This window comes from Neoarius graeffei, chromosome 3 (assembly GCF_027579695.1).
Source record: "Neoarius graeffei isolate fNeoGra1 chromosome 3, fNeoGra1.pri, whole genome shotgun sequence".
Taxonomy (NCBI): domain Eukaryota; kingdom Metazoa; phylum Chordata; class Actinopteri; order Siluriformes; family Ariidae; genus Neoarius; species Neoarius graeffei.
In genome coordinates, this window is record NC_083571.1 from 24,476,986 (window position 1) to 24,498,188 (window position 21,203).

At 43.7% G+C, this 21,203-nt stretch overlaps 5 non-coding genes and 1 pseudogene across 5 annotated transcripts; 2 read left to right on the forward strand and 4 right to left on the reverse strand.

Annotated features, from left to right (window-relative positions):
- Positions 1 to 11,208: 11,208 nt before the first annotated feature.
- trnaq-cug (transfer RNA glutamine (anticodon CUG)) lies at positions 11,209 to 11,280 on the reverse strand. The gene has a single exon. It is a non-coding gene; the product is annotated as a tRNA-Gln (tRNA).
- A 1,237-nt stretch (positions 11,281 to 12,517) lies between these two features.
- trnai-aau (transfer RNA isoleucine (anticodon AAU)) lies at positions 12,518 to 12,591 on the forward strand. The gene has a single exon. It is a non-coding gene; the product is annotated as a tRNA-Ile (tRNA).
- Positions 12,592 to 13,937: 1,346 nt separating this feature from the next.
- trnaq-cug (transfer RNA glutamine (anticodon CUG)) lies at positions 13,938 to 14,009 on the reverse strand. The gene has a single exon. It is a non-coding gene; the product is annotated as a tRNA-Gln (tRNA).
- Positions 14,010 to 15,246: 1,237 nt separating this feature from the next.
- trnai-aau (transfer RNA isoleucine (anticodon AAU)) lies at positions 15,247 to 15,320 on the forward strand. The gene has a single exon. It is a non-coding gene; the product is annotated as a tRNA-Ile (tRNA).
- A 1,338-nt stretch (positions 15,321 to 16,658) lies between these two features.
- trnaq-cug (transfer RNA glutamine (anticodon CUG)) lies at positions 16,659 to 16,730 on the reverse strand. Its single transcript has one exon. It is a non-coding gene; the product is annotated as a tRNA-Gln (tRNA).
- A 1,093-nt stretch (positions 16,731 to 17,823) lies between these two features.
- On the reverse strand, positions 17,824 to 19,068 carry LOC132882514 (kelch-like protein 10; annotated as a pseudogene).
- Between the last annotated feature and the right edge of the window lie 2,135 nt (positions 19,069 to 21,203).

Sequence of the window (21,203 nt, forward strand, 5' to 3'; positions counted from 1 at the left end):
TAGGTGTGAATGTGAATGGTTGTCTGTGTCTATGTGTCAGCCCTGTGATGACCTGGCAACTTGTCCAGGGTGTACCCCACCTTGCGCCCGTAGTCAGCTGGGATAGGCTCCAGCTTGCCTGCGACCCTGTAGAAGGATAAAGCGGCTAGAGATAATGAGATGAGAATAATATTAACTAAGTTCCTATCTTTCACCAATTTCTTGATACAGGCCATTTAAAATATGCAGATCATTAATCTGACCTGTCAAGGTCACTCCAGGGCAAAACCAATGCTCCCAAATGAAAGCCCATATATGACTTCCTGTTCATGGTTAATAGTAACTATGGCCTTACCTTGTGCCGTTTTTGAGATATAGGCCATTGAAAATACATGACATAATATTGACCTAGGTCAATAGGTCAAAACTATAAATAGTCATTAAAACATGTTTTTCTATGGCAAAGGAGCAAGACTAACTCAAAGACCATGAAAAATGGCGGCACAGTGGTGTAAATGGTTAGCACGGTCGCCTCACAGCAAGAAGGTTCTGGGTTTGAGCCCAGCGGCCGGTGGGGGCCGTTCTGTGTGAAGTTTGCATGTTCTCCCCGTGTCTGTGTGGGTTTCCTCCGGGTGCTCTGGTTTCCCTCACAGTTCAAAGACATGCAGTTAGGTTAATATGGGATGGCCTTGGGCTGAGGTGCCCTTGAGTGAGGCACCAAACTCCTCCCCGGGCGCTGTTAGCATGGCTGCCACTGCTCTGGATATGTGTGTGCTCATTACTCACACGTGTGTGCAGTGTGTGTTCAGATGGGTTAAATGCAGAGAAGAATTTCACAAGTGTGTGATGAATAAAGTTGTTATTGTTCTTCTTCTAAATAGACAAAACTTTGACTTTTTGCTAGAGTCACCTAATTTTTTTTCCTCTCTCTCTCTCTACACCCTGTTTGCACTGTTATTGGAGATGCTTTAATCTCATTGTACATGTGTATAATGACAATAAAGGCATTCTCTTCTATTCTAGTTGAGAAGTTCAAGGTCATGTAACTCAGTCAAAATAGGTCAAGTCGCTTAACTGATGCAAAATATTTTGAAGCCCTGCAAATAGGGTCTCCGTACCCAATTTGGTGAAAATTCATGAAAAAATGAAGGAGTAGCGATTTAACATATAAGTGACCTTTGACCTAATTCTGGCAAAGGGTCAAGGTCAGAGGTCAAATGAGTGAAAAAAAGTATTAAGGTATAAGGGCCATGGAAGATGGCATGAAAGAATTTTGTCTAGCTTGTCCTGGTACTGTGCCAGGTGGTCCCATTCATAGCCATTCCTGAAAAATTTATGATGTCATAAAATGACGTCATGACATCAGTTGTCGTCATGCATGATATGGAGAGTACAGATAGTCACTACCTATATGCACACCAAGTTTCATGCAGAAATCTTAAAAACTGAGCAAGAAATGACCCTTGTCTAATTACTACTACAACATGTACACTAAACCTAAGCAATTTCAAGATCCCATTTTCAGAGAGATCACGTGACGCATCTATGGAGTTGCACGCTCACTGAGGGAGCTCCTGACACAAAGCCACCTTTTTTCAAAGTTTAACCTCATTTATATCGATTGTGTTGATTTATTTTTGCCGGTTTACTTTTCTAAATGTCTACGGTGCGTAAACAGCTGACTTTAATGCCCTCATCCTCAAAGCAAAAGAAGGAAAAAGTTAAGGGAAAGTTCTGATACTGGAGCTACAGCTAATGTTAAAATGGCGGACACTCTGGCAAGACTTGAGTGCGTACTGAAGTCTGAAATGGCAACGATGAGAAGCGAACTATCCTCTCATATGGCTACTGCGTGTTTGAAAATTGAATCGATATCAGGGGAACAGAGAGAACAAAAGAAAATCCTGAATGGCCATGCCCGTCGTTTGGACACTGTCGAACAACAGCTAGTTGAACTACAAGACTGTAGCAGACGTAATAACCTCCATCTGCTTGGGCTCCCCAAAGGTATGGAGAAGGATGATGCAGTAGGCTTTCTCAAAAGATCTCTACCTATTTGGCTACCAATGCTGGTGGACAGAGAGACTGAAACAGAAAGAGCTCATCGCATTTACGTCAGTGCCGCTAACAAGAGACCCCGAGTCGTCATTTTCAAGCTTCTCCGTTTCAACGACCGAGATGTCATACTACGTGAAGTTAGGAAACATGGGCCGATTCGTCTGGACGACGGAGTGATCCTCAGCTTTTTTCCTGACTACTCTCCCACTACTGCCAAGAAACGAAGCTCGTTTACTGCAGTGAGGAAGGAGCTGAGGGATAAGGGAGTTCAGACCTTTCTTCAGTATCCAGCAACTTTGAAAGTGACTTTTAATGGTGAGACTTCCTTTTTGCAAACACCCGAGGAGGCACGTCAGGTCCTCGACTCCTTATCTGAAACTATTGATACAGGTAACATTAGTCCACTAGACTAATGTTTGGATTGTTTCATGCTAGGACCTATGTTGGTATTGTTTTCATGCTAGCCAAGCCATGTTGCCATCATCGTCCTTTAACTGGCCGTAACAGCAGGTCTTGGCGTCATTTTTTCCTCTCCTTTGAGTTAAACCTACAAACAGTGTTTTCTGAGCTTTATGATACCTTATACCATGTTTTCGAGGAAAGTGCTAATTCTATCGGCAATTATGCTTGACCCCCTTTTTTTTTATATATAATGGGAGAATTTTATCACTTTTTTTAATCACTATCTATAGGCTAGCCTTATGGATGTCTCAAGAACTCAGATCTGTTTTAGTTTTAGGCTACATTGCTGTTTATATAACATGGCTAACCTATGGTTTTTTTTTCTTTTTTCTCCTACCTCACACTAAAGCATAGAGGTGATGGTCTTTGTATTAGATAATTGGGCTTGTGTCAGATCCCAGATTATGTGCACACCAGTGCTGATGTCACGGATTACTAAGAGCAGGGCTCTCAAGTCTCACGCATTGAGCGTGACAGTCACGCTTTTCGGTCTTTTGTCACGCACTCCCGCCACACATTGTATTTCTCATGTTGAAAAAAAATTATAATATAAATTTCTCTGGCGCGCCGCTATCGCTATGGAAATGGCAGGAAACAAGCACGTCTCCCATGAGTCGAGCCTGCCACTTACCAGCCAATCAAATAAAGGAAAAGGGCGGGGCTACACAATAGTCAATCAGAAGCACTATTGTATCTGGGTCGATAACAGCTCCACTTGTTCACAGGCAATAACAGACGCTGGTCAGTAATAATAACAGTGACACTAACGTGTGTTTAAAGTGCTGATGACACGAACATGACTCTATGCAATTTCTTAAATAAACTATACAACATGGCAAACATGTTAGATTTCTGTTATAATTACGTGAAAAGAAGCTGTTGTTACGCGAATATCCAACTTTTAATTGCACAGCGCAAGAAAACTGGGTCCGTGGCTCGCGGCCATGCTGTGACGTCAGCGGAAGAACACGCTGCGGTTCACTGGCTGTTCTACTCAATGGAAATGGCGCATGAAAACGCCGGTCTACTTGGCAGCTGGCATCACAGTTCTGAACAAAAGAACAACCAAATACTGGTACTTTAAGCAGTGATCATGATGGCATGATTTTATCTGATTTTAAATAAATGAGATTGATAATAATGTGAATGTTCACAACTAGTACATACAAACTCTGCAGCTTCTCATTCAGCAGCTGCGTCATACTCCGCAAAAACATCAGCAAGAACCTACAATATAAATGGAAATGCAATACACTAAGCTCAAATGACTTTTGGAAAGTATAATTTCTAAATTTTTTCTACATATTCTTGAAGTCGGTCATCGGGGTACTTTCTACCGTTCCCTAACAACGCATGGCAAAGGGTAAAGTGTAGTGTTGCTACGAGTACTTGCTAAAGCCTCCGGTGGAAGATCCTCGATGTGCTGATAAGACATACAGTTCTATATAACACACAAGTGTCACGATAATCACAAAACAGATGCAAATTGTTAAAATACCTAATTTTTAAGCAATCATGTGTTGATCTCTTCCGAATAGAATCTATGATAGCCTACCCTCTTTACCCTTTGCCTCTCGTTGCTAGGCGGCAGTTACATGAAAGCCGCAAGCTTTCACAAGCAAATACATGACTGATATCATGCCGACTTTATGATTACATTTATGATTATCATGAATGTGTACTCTATGATGTGTACTCTATGAGCGCCCTGGAGCGAGTCACTTCCAAGATGGCCACGCAGACTGCAGTGTTACTATTTTTAGCATCATGTCGGAGCACTCTATAGCTCTACGTACCTTTATCTTGTCGTTTCTCAACACATGTTCTGACAGGAGGACTGTCTTTGGAGGAGTCGCCTTGTCCCAGGCGACTGCTGGATCCGGCGTAGCTACTAGTAGACCCCCTCCGGAATACTGTAGGCACTGCTGATGGTAGCAACACACGTTTGTGCTGAACTGCACACCCAAGAGATTCTTTTAAGCTGGGAAGGGTGTCAAAACAATCCAAATCGAAGTGTTCAGAGCACAGGAGAGATGTTGGTGAGGGCTCCCACTTGTCACGAGTGCGCCTGACTTGCTTCACCCACTTCGCATGCAGCTCGGGATCTCTGGGAAACTTGAATAAACTTACTCCATCCTTGTGGGTTTTGGAGCAAAAGCCGGCAACACAACGCGAAGGCATAATAACTATATATATATATATATATATATATATATATATATATATATAGTGCTGTCAAAAATGTCGCGTTATTAACGCGTTAACTTGACTCAATTTTAACGGCGATAATTTTTTTATCGCGAGATTAACGCTCTGTGACATGATGCCAGGCCCCGCACAGCCAGAGTCCTCTGCCCTCCCCCAAAGAGCCACGGTGCTTGGCTGGTTTCGTTTTCCCATCGGCGGCTCCAGCCCCACTTTGCAGTGGCTGTGACGTGTTATGCTCTGCAATAAAAAAAAAAAAAACATTGGTACAACCAGTGTTTGAACTATGCCGATATTTTCGGGGGGGTCCCTTATTTTCCCTTGGGGGGGTGCTTGCGCTTGTCTCAGAGCGCGGCTCTCCATCGCGCGCTCACTTCGGATATGCAAATGCTTCCCGTTACACATGATTGCTATGTCAATAAACATCATTTTGCCAATATTTTAGAGACCCCCCAACATTTCCCAAATCATGTTTTCAAGGGATCTCATGTCTGTTTCAGGGGATCTCGGATCCCCCGAGTACCCCCGTAGTTCGAACGGTGAGTAAGCCCATTCACTTTTTTATGCTGATAAGAGAATTACAATGGCTTTTCATGTGACAAAAATGTGCGATTAAATTGCGATTAATCGCGAGTTAACTACGACAGTCGCGACATTAATCGCAATTAAATATTTTAATCGCTTGACAGCACTAATATATATATATATATATATATATATAAAATTTATAATGTATAATAATAATACTAATAATGATAAACTGAACACCTGTCGCATCAACAACAAACTGGTAAGTGAGGAGGAAGATTCTTTCGCTGACGTCATATAGCCCCTCCTCCTCATTCGTCTCCTGGGTGCTGCAGCCCTGTCAAATTTGCCCAAATAGCCGCGTTTTTTTTTATCATAACTTGTAAAATAGGCGCCTTCGTGAATTAATATATGGATCATCGGGAATTACTTTTTATGTTATAAAACATCGCCAAAGATGTCAAAAACATGTCATCAGACCTTTAAAGCAGCATGTGAATACCAGTAAGAGTGAAGTTTTTTTTTAAATTTGTCATTAGTTATGAAAGACCCGTTTGTGAAAGATTAAGTTTGTATTGTTCCAGCAGGCAGCACTGGCCTTTCTGGTCAGAGCTGTGGAGTATGCCATGGATAAACTCCTGTTAGAAGATGCTCTCCTGAAGCATGCGAGATTTATTGATGTGCAGCTGAGGGCTGAGTGTGGGGTTGAAGATGTCCTCTACTTTCTAGACAGGCAAGGGTTTTCACATAATGACTACATATTTTTAAGTTTAATGGTCATGATCACAAAACAAATCTGTCTCTCACTGCATTCTAATCAGTCTTGTACACATTGTGCTCTTTTTAAGATACCAGGAACTCCTTCCTTTTCATGACCCAAAGGAACAGGACCAAATAAGCAGTGGCGTGCACAGACATTTTGGGGAGCAAGTGCTCTGGGGGGAAAAAAGGGCACTTTTTTGCGCATGTGGAACACATTATTATATAAGTCTGAGATTTAACCCTCCTCTTGTGTTCGGGTCGCCACTGACCCGTTTTAGTTTTTAAAGGTGTAAAACAACCACTTAATGTTAATTTATTACATCAAGGCTTTTTGACTTTGCCAGGAATCTCTAGTTGAACAAAATAGAAAAAGAAATTTTTGTTTTCCTAAATCTGAAAATGGTCTAGCAAAAAATATAATACTTATGTGCAGTTGTTTCTGTATGCGACGGGCTACTTCATGACAAAATAATTACAGCTTGGGGTACAATTACAGCTCGCGCTCAATGGGGCGAGGACGGGACACAGAAGGAAGGGGAGAGAGAGAGAGAGAGAGAGAAGAGTAGACGCCATCTGCTGTCCTGCTCCCGGAACAGCCGCCAAATGATCCTCCGCCAGCTCCACTGCCTGATCCAGCGACGCCGGGCAGTGGCACTGGACCCACTCCGCGGTTCCTGCGGGTAAGCGAGCAACGAACTGTTCCAGCACCACCTGGTCGATGATCCCCTCGGCATCACGGTCTTCAGCCCTCAGCCACCACCAGCAGGCGTCCCGGAGCTGCTGGCCGAACGCGAACGGCCGGCCGACTTCCTCCAAGCGCAGAGCGCGGAAGCGCTGGCGCTGTTGCTTGGGAGTGCGCCCCACGCGCTGGAGGACGGCCCGGCGGAGGTCCGCGCAGGCCAGCCGGCGGTCGGCGGGGAGCTGTAGCGCGGCCAGCTGTGCCTCTCCCGTTAGGAGGGGGAGGAGGCGCACCGCGCACTGCTCCATCGGCCACCCCGAGGCTTCTGCGACCTGTTCAAATAGCGTGATGAATGTCTCGGGGTCGTCCTGCGGGCCCATCTTGGTGATGGTGAGGGGAGACGGGCCCGCGGCCGGAGCGCTGGTGGACCCCGCCGACGCGAGGAGGTGCCAGAATGCCTCGCGGTCTTCCTGCTGGGCCAGCACCAGGGCTTCAAAGCGCCGCTCTTGTTCCTTCCGGAGGGTGACGAGCACCTGGTGCTGGCTTTGCTGGGCCGTGGCGAGGGTGTGGACCAGGTCGGCGAACGGGGAGGACTCCATGGGGCTGATCGGTGGGTGCTCCACTCTGGATCCCGGGTTTCGGCACCACTGTAACGGTTCGCTACGTGTGGGCGGAGCACAGAGGACGGCAGGACAGAGATCAGGTGCACACAGAGGCTTTATTGCCGCACTTTTCAGTCTGACAATAGACAGATTCCAAACACACCGAGACACACACTAGCGTCTCGTCCAGGGATGATCTCCTCTGCTCTCGATCTCCCTCCTTAAATAGGGCACGGTCACTGGGAAGACACACACAAACACAGGTTAATTGCCGTCAGGTGTAGTGATTCTGCCACTTACCTTCCCTGACTCCGCCCTCCTGTATCTCATCATTGCTGAGGAGTGTGCTCCCATCACCCAATCAAGCATCCAGCCAGAGCAGGTCATGCTATTTTTTACCATATTAACATGCCATTGTTGTGTGTTATGCCTGATGTAAAGACTCTCGTCTCTGCGAGCCTACCACACAGATTTAATACTTGTCATTTTTAGGGCATACCTAACAACCTGTGTTTTCTTTCTCTCTCTCTCTCCCCCCCCAATCTGTCCCTCTGAGTTACATGTTGATCCTGGGATTGAGATGCTGGCCTCTTCTGCCCCTCGGACCTGCTTGATCCATCCTGGTACCCTGTGTCTGGTCGGAGTTTTATCGCACCGCTCCTGTGAAGGACGGCCCCATGAGGACAGTTGAGGGGTATACCTGTTAAAACTGTTAATATTATAGTCAGGCTGTCTGTTGTTGCCCAAATGAGGATGGGTTCCCTTTTGAGTCTGATTCCTCTCGAGGTTTCTTCCTCGTGTCGTCTGAGGGAGTTTTTCCTTGCCACCGTCGCCACAGGCTTGCTCATTAGGGATAGATTAGGGATAAAATTAGCTCATGTTTTAAGTCGTTCAAATTCTGTAAAGCTGCTTTGCGACAATGTTTATTGTTAAAAGCGCTATACAAATAAACTTGATTTGATTTGATATATGCAAAAAAAAACTTTAAATAATTGGCTGCAAAGGGATTTAACACTGTTTGGTAGAACAATATTAACCAAGGTTGAATCATTATCTAGATTAATCTATCCAGCGTACTCCTTAGCTATCCCACCAAGAATTGTAAAAGAAAAGAATAGAACTCGGGAGGCACGGTGGTGTAGTGGGTAGCGCTGTCGCCTCACAGCAAGAAGGTCTGGGTTCGAGCCCCGTGGCCGGTGAGGGCCTTTCTGTGTGGAGTTTGCATGTTGTGTCCGTGTGGGTTTCCTCCGGGTGCTCTGGTTTCCCCCACAGTCCAAAGACATGCAGGTTAGGTTAACTGGTGACTCTAAATTGACCGTGAGTGTGAATGGTTGTCTATGTGTCAGCCCTGTGATGACCTGGTGGCTTGTCCAGGGTGTACCCCGCCTTTCTCCCATAGTCAGCTGGGATAGGCTCCAGCTTGCCTGTGACCCTGTAGAAGGATAAAGTGGCTAGAGATAATGAGATGAATAGAACTCATTTTAATTTCATATGGAAAAATAAACATCACTACATCAGAAATGGAGATTTGATAAAGGACTATGAGGATGGTGGCATAAAAGCAATTGACTTTGAAATTATGAATGGAATGTTAAAGATCAAATGGATCTGTTCCTTCTTAAGAAATGATGAGATATGGTTCTCGCTGCCTTCTCTTGTTTTCAACAAAGTTGGAGGTATTGAGTTTCAGTTAGTATGTGATTTTGAAATATCCAAACTGCCCAAAAAACTCTCTCAATTTCACCAACAGGCTCTGTTATATTGGAAAATGATGTTCAAACATAATTTTAGCCCCCATAATGTGCCATTGTGGAATAATAGGGTGATATTGACTCAGAGGAGGTCTATGTTAATGGAAGACTGGATGGCAAAACAAATTTGGTCTGTTATGCATATTTTGGATGGAAATGGAAACATTCTTGAGCTAAATGATTTTAATGCGAAATATAGTATGAGTTGCTCCAGTGAGACCTATAGGAAAGTCACACAAAATATCCCAAGAGCCTTTATCCAATTGTTTAAGAATAATATTTTGAACATACCAACTCCAAATTTACACAAAGTAAAGATAGATGGTCTGGATTTAGTAAACGAAAAATGTAACAAATTTTTAAGGCAGTACTTAGTAAACACTTTATCTCCAAGTATAACAAAAAGCTCACTCATTCTGAAAGATTATAACAATTCTGATTTATTATCTATTCGAACAAGACAGGGTTTCCCATACATAGACCATTGTGTGGCGCAGCGCCACACAATGGATTCCTATCGCCACACAATCAGACTCGCGATTTTGAAAATAAAAAAATTCCGTTGCGTATCGTTCCGTTCATTCATAGTGCTCTTTCTTCTCGTTCACGCGCGTGCGCGCACACACCCGCACACACAGAGACAGAAAGACAGAGAGGCATGTACACAGGCCTGCCGTTGCGCATATACCTGGACTGCAAGTAGTCCTGTTAGGCTAATTAAAAATAACGCAGCCTTCCCGATTCGCCTTCCGACCCCTTATTTTAAAAGGTAGCCTACGTCGTGCTCGTGATGAGCTTTATCATAGCCTTCTTGGCTTACAGGAAACGGACATCCCTGAGTCAGGCTATAAACCAATTTCGATGCATACAGTAGCAGCTTGACGCGAGGAACCGGCCTTATTGCATTATCCCGTTTATCCCGCTTCAGCATTCATGCAAGTTATTAATAATGGCTTGACATTCACAATAAATAAGGATTTCCCACTAGCCCAAATAAAATGTTATACTCGCGGGGATGCCTAGTTGATGCTATCTGAAGCATAAAATCTGAATATTTTAAGAAACATCTTTATTAGCTTTACTGGCAAAGTAGAATTGCGAGCGGGATTTCTCAGCTATGAATAGGGCAAGCACATAGAAATTCAGTATTCCTTTGTATATTTTTTTGATGTAATAGAAATTTTTAGTGCTTTGATGATGAAGAAAATGTACTTTTTTATCCATAGATTAAAACAGACCTCAGGAATAGGCTCCAAGGGGAACACCTGGCAGCCTGCTTACGAATCTCCATAAATGGTCCCGAACCCAATGACTTCCCTTACGATAGGGCACTTGAGTTTTTTTTCAGGAAGCCACGCAGAATTAAATGTTCTGATAGGGCATGCAGGCTTTGCACCAATTAGGGTAATGCGTTTTGATTATTGTTAGTTGCCTTGGTGTTACAGGGATGCAAACACAACCATGGTCAACAGAGTGAGGTAGCGTGGCGACGCAGACCCCCCCCCCCCCACACACACACAATATCAGTCAGACAACAGTTTCAACAAAACAGAACATTTATTAATTATTATTTATTAATTCAGTTCCCAATCCATCTTCAGTTCCCCACCCCAAAGTCAGTCCATCTTTACTCCTTTTTCTTCCTTTTCTTTGCCACTTCCTGAAGTTTGTGTAGTGCCTTGGATGTATGCACCATGAAGTCATAACACACACATGGGTTACACATTACCATTTGATCACTCGATGTTCTAAAATAGCAGCTAGTCGGGTGCTAACGGTTAGCATTTTAACTAAGCCAGACAGCCACAAGCTTTAATAAGACCAATTCTTGCACGTATAGAACGGTATTACGGCACTTAAATATTATCTAGGAACAAAAAACAATAGTCATTAACCCGTGTAGACACTACGTTGAGAACATATACAGTCATCATGCAACTCCTCAAATAACATTACGTTTTTCAGGCGTTTTTTACCCCAAGGATAGGTCATGGCTAATATGGTTAGATGAAGGAGGCTAGGTTACGAGAGACAAAGTTAAAAAATATATATATATATACGGTATCTTGAAGAGAACTTGTTCCATGTTGATGGAAACAAAGGGTTTGGGATATGCAAGCTTGCTCAAAAGCAGCCTTCAGGTGAAATACATTATTTAAAGAGGTGCAAAGAGCAACTTCAGAGGTTCCACTGAGAGTTGAACTCAGACCACTAGATTCAGAGTCCAGAGTGCTAACCATTACACCATGGAACCAAGACACAGCTGCAAGATTGTTTTTACCATCAAATTACTGCCATATAACTGACCTCGCTCTGGCAAAAAATTTAGCACCCACTTGGCCAAAGGTGTACACAAACCACCAATCCCGATACCCGGGAATGAATCAGGGACCTTCAGTCTTACGCGCTCCCTACTGAGCTATTTCAGCATACCCTACAGGGTTTAACTCATGCCTTCTTCCATGCAGTCGGATACAGCCTTTGGCCCTTGTGAAATGTATGCAGCAAGCAGAAATTTGTTTTTGAGATCACATTCCATTATATTACATTATAGGCATTAAGCAGATGCACAACATCAACTCATCAGACTTGGAGGTAGACCGCCAGATTCAAGCTGCCACCAAAGCCTTCGGTGCTTTACAAAAGCAACTATGGTCTCGCCATGACATCAAGAGAACCAGCAAGTTGAAAGTATACAACGCCGCAGTCTTATCACCTCTGCTTTACGCCAACGAATGTATGAGGCTCTACGGTAAACACTTCAAGTATCTGACCAGGCTACAACTGCGATACCTGCATCAAATCCTCAAAATAAGATGGCAGGACAAGGTCCCCGATGTAGAAGTCCTCAGGCGAGCCAAAACAGTAAGCGTGGAAACACTTATCACAGCCTCCCAACTTCGTTGGGGTGGACACGTCTGGCGCACGCTTGACACGCGACTACCCGAAGCCGTTTTCTACGGAGAACTGAGCCTAGGAAAGAGGCTGACAGAAACAAGTAGGACAGAAACTGAGGTACAAAGACGTTTGGAAGAGGAACATGAAGAATGCCCTCATTATCGATCAGTCTTTTAAAACTACCTAATTTCCTGACATGGGATCCTTGACCTGCTTCTCCTTCTTTTGACGCATGTTTCAGGAAGCAGATGTTGCTTTATTGTTCAGTGTGAGCAATTGGGTCGAGGTTGGTGAGAAGTGGTTCTTCAGAGCACATGGTGGCTTTTGGACCACCATGTTGAAGAAGGGAAGTAGGTGTGCATCCTTCTTTCACATTGTTAAAGCTATCCATGCTGACTTTGCTCAGTAGATAGAATACGTTTTTGAGACTGGATGTCGGGATTTTCATCCCCCTGTGTAAATACTGTATGTGAGTGGGTCGAACTGTGGGCTTCAAAACAATAATCAAGAGAAAAGACATCTGTTCAAGGCAAAGTCACTGCCTCGTCACTATTTAGTGAAGCACCTCAGCAGCCATGACATTTTTTTTCTTTGGCCAGTTAGCTCAGTTGGTTAGAGTGTGGTGCTAATAACACCAAGGTCACAGCTTCAATCCCTGTACTGGCCAGTTCTCTCCTTTACAGGTCCTGTTGTTGTCAGGACAGGGGAAGCCTTTTTCTGTTGAGGGAAATGTTCTGCAAAACAAGAGCTTCTCTGGTTGTTTTGCAAAATGTCAATCGATTCCTTGTATCTGGATGTGCCATTGAAATACAGTAACTCAACTGATTGCAGGACGCAGGAAATTCAAATACACGCATGAGATTGCCTCAAAGAGAAGCACTAATGAATCTCGTAAAAATCAGTGCTCCTTTTTCAATTCATCTAATTGTGCTTCATTTTGAAAGTAACTTTAATTTCATAAACTCTAAAAGGTATCTTTAGTTGCTTGAATCACTCAAAACCACTCCAAAACATAGCAATTACCGAAGGATCCAGGAAGGTAGTAGCCATTGTTAGGGTATGATAGACAGATAGATGGTCTTTTTCTTAGTATTTTCTCTTCTCTTATTCACCACTAAATAATACAGTCATTAGCTAACTGCTTTTCCAGAAAGTCCTTAGTGAGAATTCACCAGTTGACCACTATTTCATTCTGAGCAGACTGACTCAGGTGTTTTTCATTTAAAGTGCACAGGATCTGATCAGAACTTGAGCTCGTTCACAGCCCAACCCACACAATCCAATCTGGCAACAGAGGGTACAATGGATGGTCCATCACACCATGTGAGCAGACCAAGTGAGTTAAACATTGATGGGCAGTTATCACTCTGATTTGGTTCTAGGGGCACAGCCAATTATGCTTTCCATCCATCCATCCATCCATTATCTGTAACCACTTATCTTGTACAGGGTCGCAAGCAAGGTGGGGCCTATTCCAGCTGACTATGGGCGAGAGGCAGGGCACACCCTGGACAAGTCACCAGATCATCACAGGGCTAACACATAAAGACAAACAACCATTCACACCTACAGTCAATTTAGACCCACCAATTAACCTAACCTGCATGTCTTCAGGGGAAAACAGAGCACCCAGAGGAAACCCACACAGGCACAGGAAGAACATGCATACTCCACACAGAAAGGCCCCCATCAGCCACTGGGCTCAAACCCAGAACATGCTGGCTGTGAGGCGACAGCGTTAACCACTACACGACTGTGCCACCACCAACTGTTCTAATGCTCCCCGAGCCACCATGTTGCACCCAAATCCAGACCTATAGTGCCCAATATCATTGACGCTGTGATGGTACTGGAATAAACCTCAGATCCAAAATTGCAGAAGTGGACCATACCTATCTTGAAGAGAACTTGTTCCATGTTGATGGAAACAAAGGGTTTGGGATATGCAAGCTTGCTCAAAAGCAGCCTTCAGGTGAAATACATTATTTAAAGAGGTGCAAAGAGCAGCTTCAGAGGTTCCACTGAGAGTTGAACTCAGACCACTGGATTCAGAGTCCAGAGTGCTAACCATTACACCATGGAACCAAGACACAGCTGCAAGATTGTTTTTACCATCAAATTACTGGCATATAACTGACCTCGCACTGGCAAAAAATTTAGCACCCACTTGGCCAAAGGTGTACACAAACCACCAATCCCGATACCTGGGAATGAATCAGGGACCTTCAGTCTTACGCTCTCCCTACTGAGCTATTTCAGCATGCCCTACAGGGTTTAACTCATGGCTTCTTCCATGCAGTCGGATACAGCCTTTGGCCCTTGTGAAATGTATGCAGCAAGCAGAAATTTGTTTTTGAGATCACATTCCATTATATTACATTATAGGCATTAAGCAGATGCACAACATCAACTCATCAGACTTGGAGGTAGACCGCAAGATTCAAGCTGCCACCAAAGCCTTCGGTGCTTTACAAAAGCAACTATGGTCTCGCCATGACATCAAGAGAACCAGCAAGTTGAAAGTATACAACGCCGCAGTCTTATCACCTCTGCTTTACGCCAACGAATGTATGAGGCTCTACGGTAAACACTTCAAGTATCTGACCAGGCTACAACTGCGATACCTGCATCAAATCCTCAAAATAAGATGGCAGGACAAGGTCCCCGATGTAGAAGTCCTCAGGCGAGCCAAAACAGTAAGCGTGGAAACACTTATCACAGCCTCCCAACTTCGTTGGGGTGGACACGTCTGGCGCACGCTTGACACGCGACTTCCCGAAGCCGTTTTCTACGGAGAACTGAGCCTAGGAAAGAGGCTGACAGAAACAAGGAGGACAGAAACTGAGGTACAAAGACGTTTGGAAGAGGAACATGAAGAATGCCCTCATTATCAATCAGTCTTTTAAAACTACCTAATTTCCTGACATGGGATCCTTGGCCTGCTTCTCCTTCTTTTGACGCATGTTTCAGGAAGCAGATGTTGCTTTATTGTTCAGTGTGAGCAATTGGGTCGAGGTTGGTGAGAAGTGGTTCTTCAGAGCACATGGTGGCTTTTGGACCACCATGTTGAAGAAGGGAAGTAGGTGTGCATCCTTCTTTCACATTGTTAAAGCTATCCATGCTGACTTTGCTCAGTAGATAGAATACGTTTTTGAGACTGGATGTCGGGATTTTCATCCCCCTGTGTAAATACTGTATGTGAGTGGGTCGAACTGTGGGCTTCAAAACAATAATCAAGAGAAAAGACATCTGTTCAAGGCATAGTCACTGCCTCGTCACTATTTAGTGAAGCACCTCAGCAGCCATGACATTTTTTTTCTTTGGCCAGTTAGCTCAGTTGGTTAGAGTGTGGTGCTAATAACACCAAGGTCACAGGTTCAATCCCTGTACTGGCCAGACCTCTCCTTTACAGGTCCTGTTGTTGTCAGGACAGGGGAAGCCTTTTTCTGTTGAGGGAAATGTTCTGCAAAACAAGAGCTTCTCTGGTTGTTTTGCAAAATGTCAATCGATTCCTTGTATCTGGATGTGCCATTGAAATACAGTAACTCAACTGATTGCAGGACGCAGGAAATTCAAATACACGCATGAGATTGCCTCAAAGAGAAGCACTAATGAATCTCGTAAAAATCAGTGCTCCTTTTTCAATTCATCTAATTGTGCTTCATTTTGAAAGTAACTTTAATTTCATAAACTCTAAAAGGTATCTTTAGTTGCTTGAATCACTCAAAACCACTCCAAAACATAGCAATTACCGAAGGATCCAGGAAGGTAGTAGCCATTGTTAGGGTATGATAGACAGATAGATGGTCTTTTTCTTTGTATTTTCTCTTCTCTTATTCACCACTAAATAATACAGTCATTAGCTAACTGCTTTTCCAGAAAGTCCATAGTGAGAATTCACCAGTTGAACACTATTTCATTCTCAGCGGACTGACTCAGGTGTTTTTCATTTAAAGTGCACAGGATCTGATCAGAACTTGAGCTCGTTCACAGCCCAACCCACACAATCCAATCTGGCAACAGAGGGTACAATGGATGGTCCATCACACCATGTGAGCAGACCCAGTGAGTTAAACATTGATGGGCAGTTATCACTCTGATTTGGTTCTAGGGGCACAGCCAATTATGCTTTCCATCCATCCATTATCTGTAACCACTTATCTTGTACAGGGTCGCAAGCAAGGTGGGGCCTATTCCAGCTGACTATGGGCGAGAGGCAGGGCACACCCTGGACAAGTCACCAGATCATCACAGGGCTAACACATAAAGACAAACAACCATTCACACCTACAGTCAAATTAGACCCACCAATTAACCTAACCTGCATGTCTTCAGGGGAAAACAGAGCTCCCAGAGGAAACCCACACAGGCACAGGAAGAACATGCATACTCCACACAGAAAGGCCCCCATCAGCCACTGGGCTCAAACCCAGAACATGCTGGCTGTGAGGCGACAGCGTTAACCACTACACGACTGTGCCACCGCCAACTGTTCTAATGCTCCCCGAGCCACCATGTTGCACCCAAATCCAGACCTATAGTGCCCAATATCATTGAAGCTGTGATGGTACTGGAATAAACCTCAGATCCAAAATTGCAGAAGTGGACCATACCTATCTTGAAGAGAACTTGTTCCATGTTGATGGAAACAAAGGGTTTGGGATAAGCAAGCTTGCTCAAAAGCAGCCTTCAGGTGAAATACATTATTTAAAGAGGTGCAAAGAGCAGCTTCAGAGGTTCTACTGAGAGTTGAACTCAGACCACTGGATTCAGAGTCCAGAGTACTAACCATTACACCATGGAACCAAGACACAGCTGCAAGATTGTTTTTACCATCAAATTACTGCCATATAACTGACCTCGCTCTGGCAAAAAATTTAGCACCCACTTGGCCAAAATGTGTACACAAACCACCAATCCCGATACCCGGGAATGAATCAAGGACCTTCAGTCTTACGCTCTCCCTACTGAGCTATTTCAGCATGCCCTACAGGGTTTAACTCATGGCTTCTTCCATGCAGTCGGATACAGCCTCTGGCCCTTGTGAAATGTATGCAGCAAGCAGAAATTTGTTTTTGAGATCACATTCCATTATATTACATTATAGGCATTAAGCAGATGCACAACATCAACTCATCAGACTTGGAGGTAGACCGCCAGATTCAAGCTGCCACCAAAGCCTTCGGTGCTTTACAAAAGTTACTATGGTCTCGCCATGACATCAAGAGAACCAGCAAGTTGAAAGTATACAACGCCGCCGTCTTATCACCTCTGCTTTACGCCAACGAATGTATGAGGCTCTACGGTAAACTGATTGGATAAAATTAATATCATGGTGGGCTGTTCAAACTGCGGAAATAGTTTGCTCAAGCTACTTTCAAAACACTATAACTTTCCAACCTTAGAACAAAAAACTTTTGTAAGTCTTGAATAAGGTTCATCAATGTGTGTTTTATTGTTATATTTACTCTATATATTGCCCTCTGTTCCCCTTTAACAGACACTGTAGTCCAGGGGTCACGTCCCCACATGGGATCGCTTGACTTACAAATGGGATTGCAAGAGAAGCTCCTCTTTTGTTTCATTCATTTATTTTATAAATTAATATTAGAAATATTGATTATCACATCTGCCAATATTTTAAATATTACTAGAAGCCACATTTCATTTAATAGACTATGTGTCATTTGAATCATTCTCACTATCCTGCCACGATACACTAGTGGAGTTCAGCTATAAAAATAGACAAACGTCCCAGTCCATGTGATTGATGTTAAACACAGGCTACATATTTTACTGTGCTCTTAAAATGTTCAAAATATTAATTACAAATGTAGGATGGTGAAGACTTTAGGGTCATTTGCCCAAAAAGTTCAGGAATGTCTGCTGTAGTCTATTTCTACACACACACTCGCCGCACACACTGAACACTTGTTTTGTGCATCAGTGCAATCATACTCCACTGATTATTCTCAGGTTCATATCACTCAACTGTGTTGCCATCAAATCCTCCCATTGCAGAGATACGACCGTCTAGTGTGCACACATACACACACACACAACACTGACGAGAGTGCATGAGAATCACCTAAGCCCAGGTTCTTGTGATGGGCTCAAACCTTCTCACACTGTTTAAGTAATTGTCACCACCGAATCCTCTGATGCAGTACACAAAGTCATTCAGATAAACCATCCCGTGATAGGCTCTTGGGCTCTCATCAGGGCATATCACACTGACCCAGAGATCCGCTTGCATATCATACGTTACTATGGCATAGTTGGGACTGTCATGGCTCCAGCCACCAATGGCTAGAAGAACGGCATTGGGCAGGCGAGGCTGCGTGAAGTCAGAACTGAGAGATTCATTCAGGTTGAGCCCATAGATGTTCTTCAGAACTCTGGTGATGATCGGCTTACATGCTGCATTATCTGTTACAAAAGCGTTGCTCCTCACATGTTTCATAAAGTAACTGTGCGTCAGTAGCTCCATACGCACCTTGGGCAGTAACACGCCCATATGAGCGTTCCGATTCTGCGGTGCATGTCTGACCCACTGTAAGATGGTCTCAAACACCACGTTCTCCTGTTTCACGTTCAGCTCATCATTCTCAATTATCTCACCAAGCTGCTCAACCGTCAGGTCCAGGAGCTCCTCAAAGACGTGCACTATCTTCTCAAAGTTGTGTAAGATAAACTGGAAGGCCTACTGCTTCAACATCTCACAGATATCAAAGTGAGGAAGACAGCAGATGCCAATGCAGTTCTCCAAACACAGCTAAGCCTTCAGGAATGCGCAGCGCTCATTCACCAGGCTGCTCACTGCCAGGTAATCAGCAGTGATCAGCAGCTCATGCACATTTTCCTCCGTGATGTTAACACGATATCTATACACATACTCCATGATCAGCTCCATCATCTTAGAGGAAATGTCAGGGACACTGTACTTATCTGGAGGGTAGCAGCTGTTAGTGAACAAAGTCGTGAAGTATGAGCTGCAGCAACACAGGATGATCTCGTGCGCGTGGAACTCAGCACCATCAACTTTGATGAGTACATCACAGAGCTTCTTCTCGAACCACAGTTCATCGATGACATTGTAGCCTGTTGTCCTCGCCATTTATTTCTCTTCTTCCTGCTTACTCATATTCAGTTCAGTGTGTTTGTGCTGATGGTACAAATGAGTTTTTAAACCCAAACTGTTTTTAAACACAAACAGTTCTAATTCCTTAAATATGTATGAATACAATATGGAGTGTATGTGAGAGAAACTCTGTAATTCAGGATAAATCTCTGTAAAGGGGGTTTGTAAAAACAGCTTTTAAAGCCTGTGTCCAAAATGTGTACATGTTCACTGTAAAGAACATTTTACTTCCCTGAAAAATGCCAGCTCCAGGGTGAAATGTCCAAATGCAATTAATTATATGTTAAAATTATGAAATATTGTTGAGGAAATAGTTATTTATTTATTTGATTGATTGATGTTTCTTTATTCAGGTAAATATCAACTTTCCATAATACATTATCATCTGTATATGATCACATACGGTGGCACGGTGGTGTAGTGGTTAGCACTGTCGCCTCACAGCAAGAAGGTCCGGGTTCAAGCCCCATGGCCGGCGAGGGTCTTTCTGTGTGGAGTTTGCATGTTGTCCGCATGGGTTTCCTCTGGGTGCTCTGGTTTCCCCCACAGTCCAAAGACATGCAGGTTAGGTTAACTGGTGACTCTAAATTGACCGTAGGTGTGAATGTGAATGGTTGTCTGTGTCTATGTGTCAGCCCTGTGATGACCTGGCGACTTGTCCAGGGTGTACCCCACCTTGCGCCCGTAGTCAGCTGGGATAGGCTCCAGCTTGCCTGCGACCCTGTAGAAGGATAAAGCGGCTAGAGATAATGAGATGAGAATAATATTAACTAAGTTCCTATCTTTCACCAATTTCTTGATACAGGCCATTTAAAATATGCAGATCATTAATCTGACCTGTCAAGGTCACTCCAGGGCAAAACCAATGCTCCCAAATGAAAGCCCATATATGACTTCCTGTTCATGGTTAATAGTAACTATGGCCTTACCTTGTGCCGTTTTTGAGATATAGGCCATTGAAAATACATGACATAATATTGACCTAGGTCAATAGGTCAAAACTATAAATAGTCATTAAAACATGTTTTTCTATGGCAAAGGAGCAAGACTAACTCAAAGACCATGAAAAATGGCGGCACAGTGGTGTAAATGGTTAGCACGGTCGCCTCACAGCAAGACGGTTCTGGGTTTGAGCCCAGCGGCCGGTGGGGGCCGTTCTGTGTGAAGTTTGCATGTTCTCCCCGTGTCTGTGTGGGTTTCCTCCGGGTGCTCTGGTTTCCCTCACAGTTCAAAGACATGCAGTTAGGTTAATATGGGATGGCCTTGGGCTGAGGTGCCCTTGAGTGAGGCACCGAACTCCTCCCCGGGCGCTGTTAGCATGGCTGCCACTGCTCTGGATATGTGTGTGCTCATTACTCACACGTGTGTGCAGTGTGTGTTCAGATGGGTTAAATGCAGAGAAGAATTTCACAAGTGTGTGATGAATAAAGTTGTTATTGTTCTTCTTCTAAATAGACAAAACTTTGACTTTTTGCTAGAGTCACCTAATTTTTTTTCCTCTCTCTCTCTCTACACCCTGTTTGCACTGTTATTGGAGATGCTTTAATCTCATTGTACATGTGTATAATGACAATAAAGGCATTCTCTTCTATTCTAGTTGAGAAGTTCAAGGTCATGTAACTCAGTCAAAATAGGTCAAGTCGCTTAACTGATGCAAAATATTTTGAAGCCCTGCAAATAGGGTCTCCGTACCCAATTTGGTGAAAATTCATGAAAAAATGAAGGAGTAGCGATTTAACATATAAGTGACCTTTGACCTAATTCTGGCAAAGGGTCAAGGTCAGAGGTCAAATGAGTGAAAAAAAGTATTAAGGTATAAGGGCCATGGAAGATGGCATGAAAGAATTTTGTCTAGCTTGTCCTGGTACTGTGCCAGGTGGTCCCATTCATAGCCATTCCTGAAAAATTTATGATGTCATAAAATGACGTCATGACATCAGTTGTCGTCATGCATGATATGGAGAGTACAGATAGTCACTACCTATATGCACACCAAGTTTCATGCAGAAATCTTAAAAACTGAGCAAGAAATGACCCTTGTCTAATTACTACTACAACATGTACACTAAACCTAAGCAATTTCAAGATCCCATTTTCAGAGAGATCACGTGACGCATCTATGGAGTTGCACGCTCACT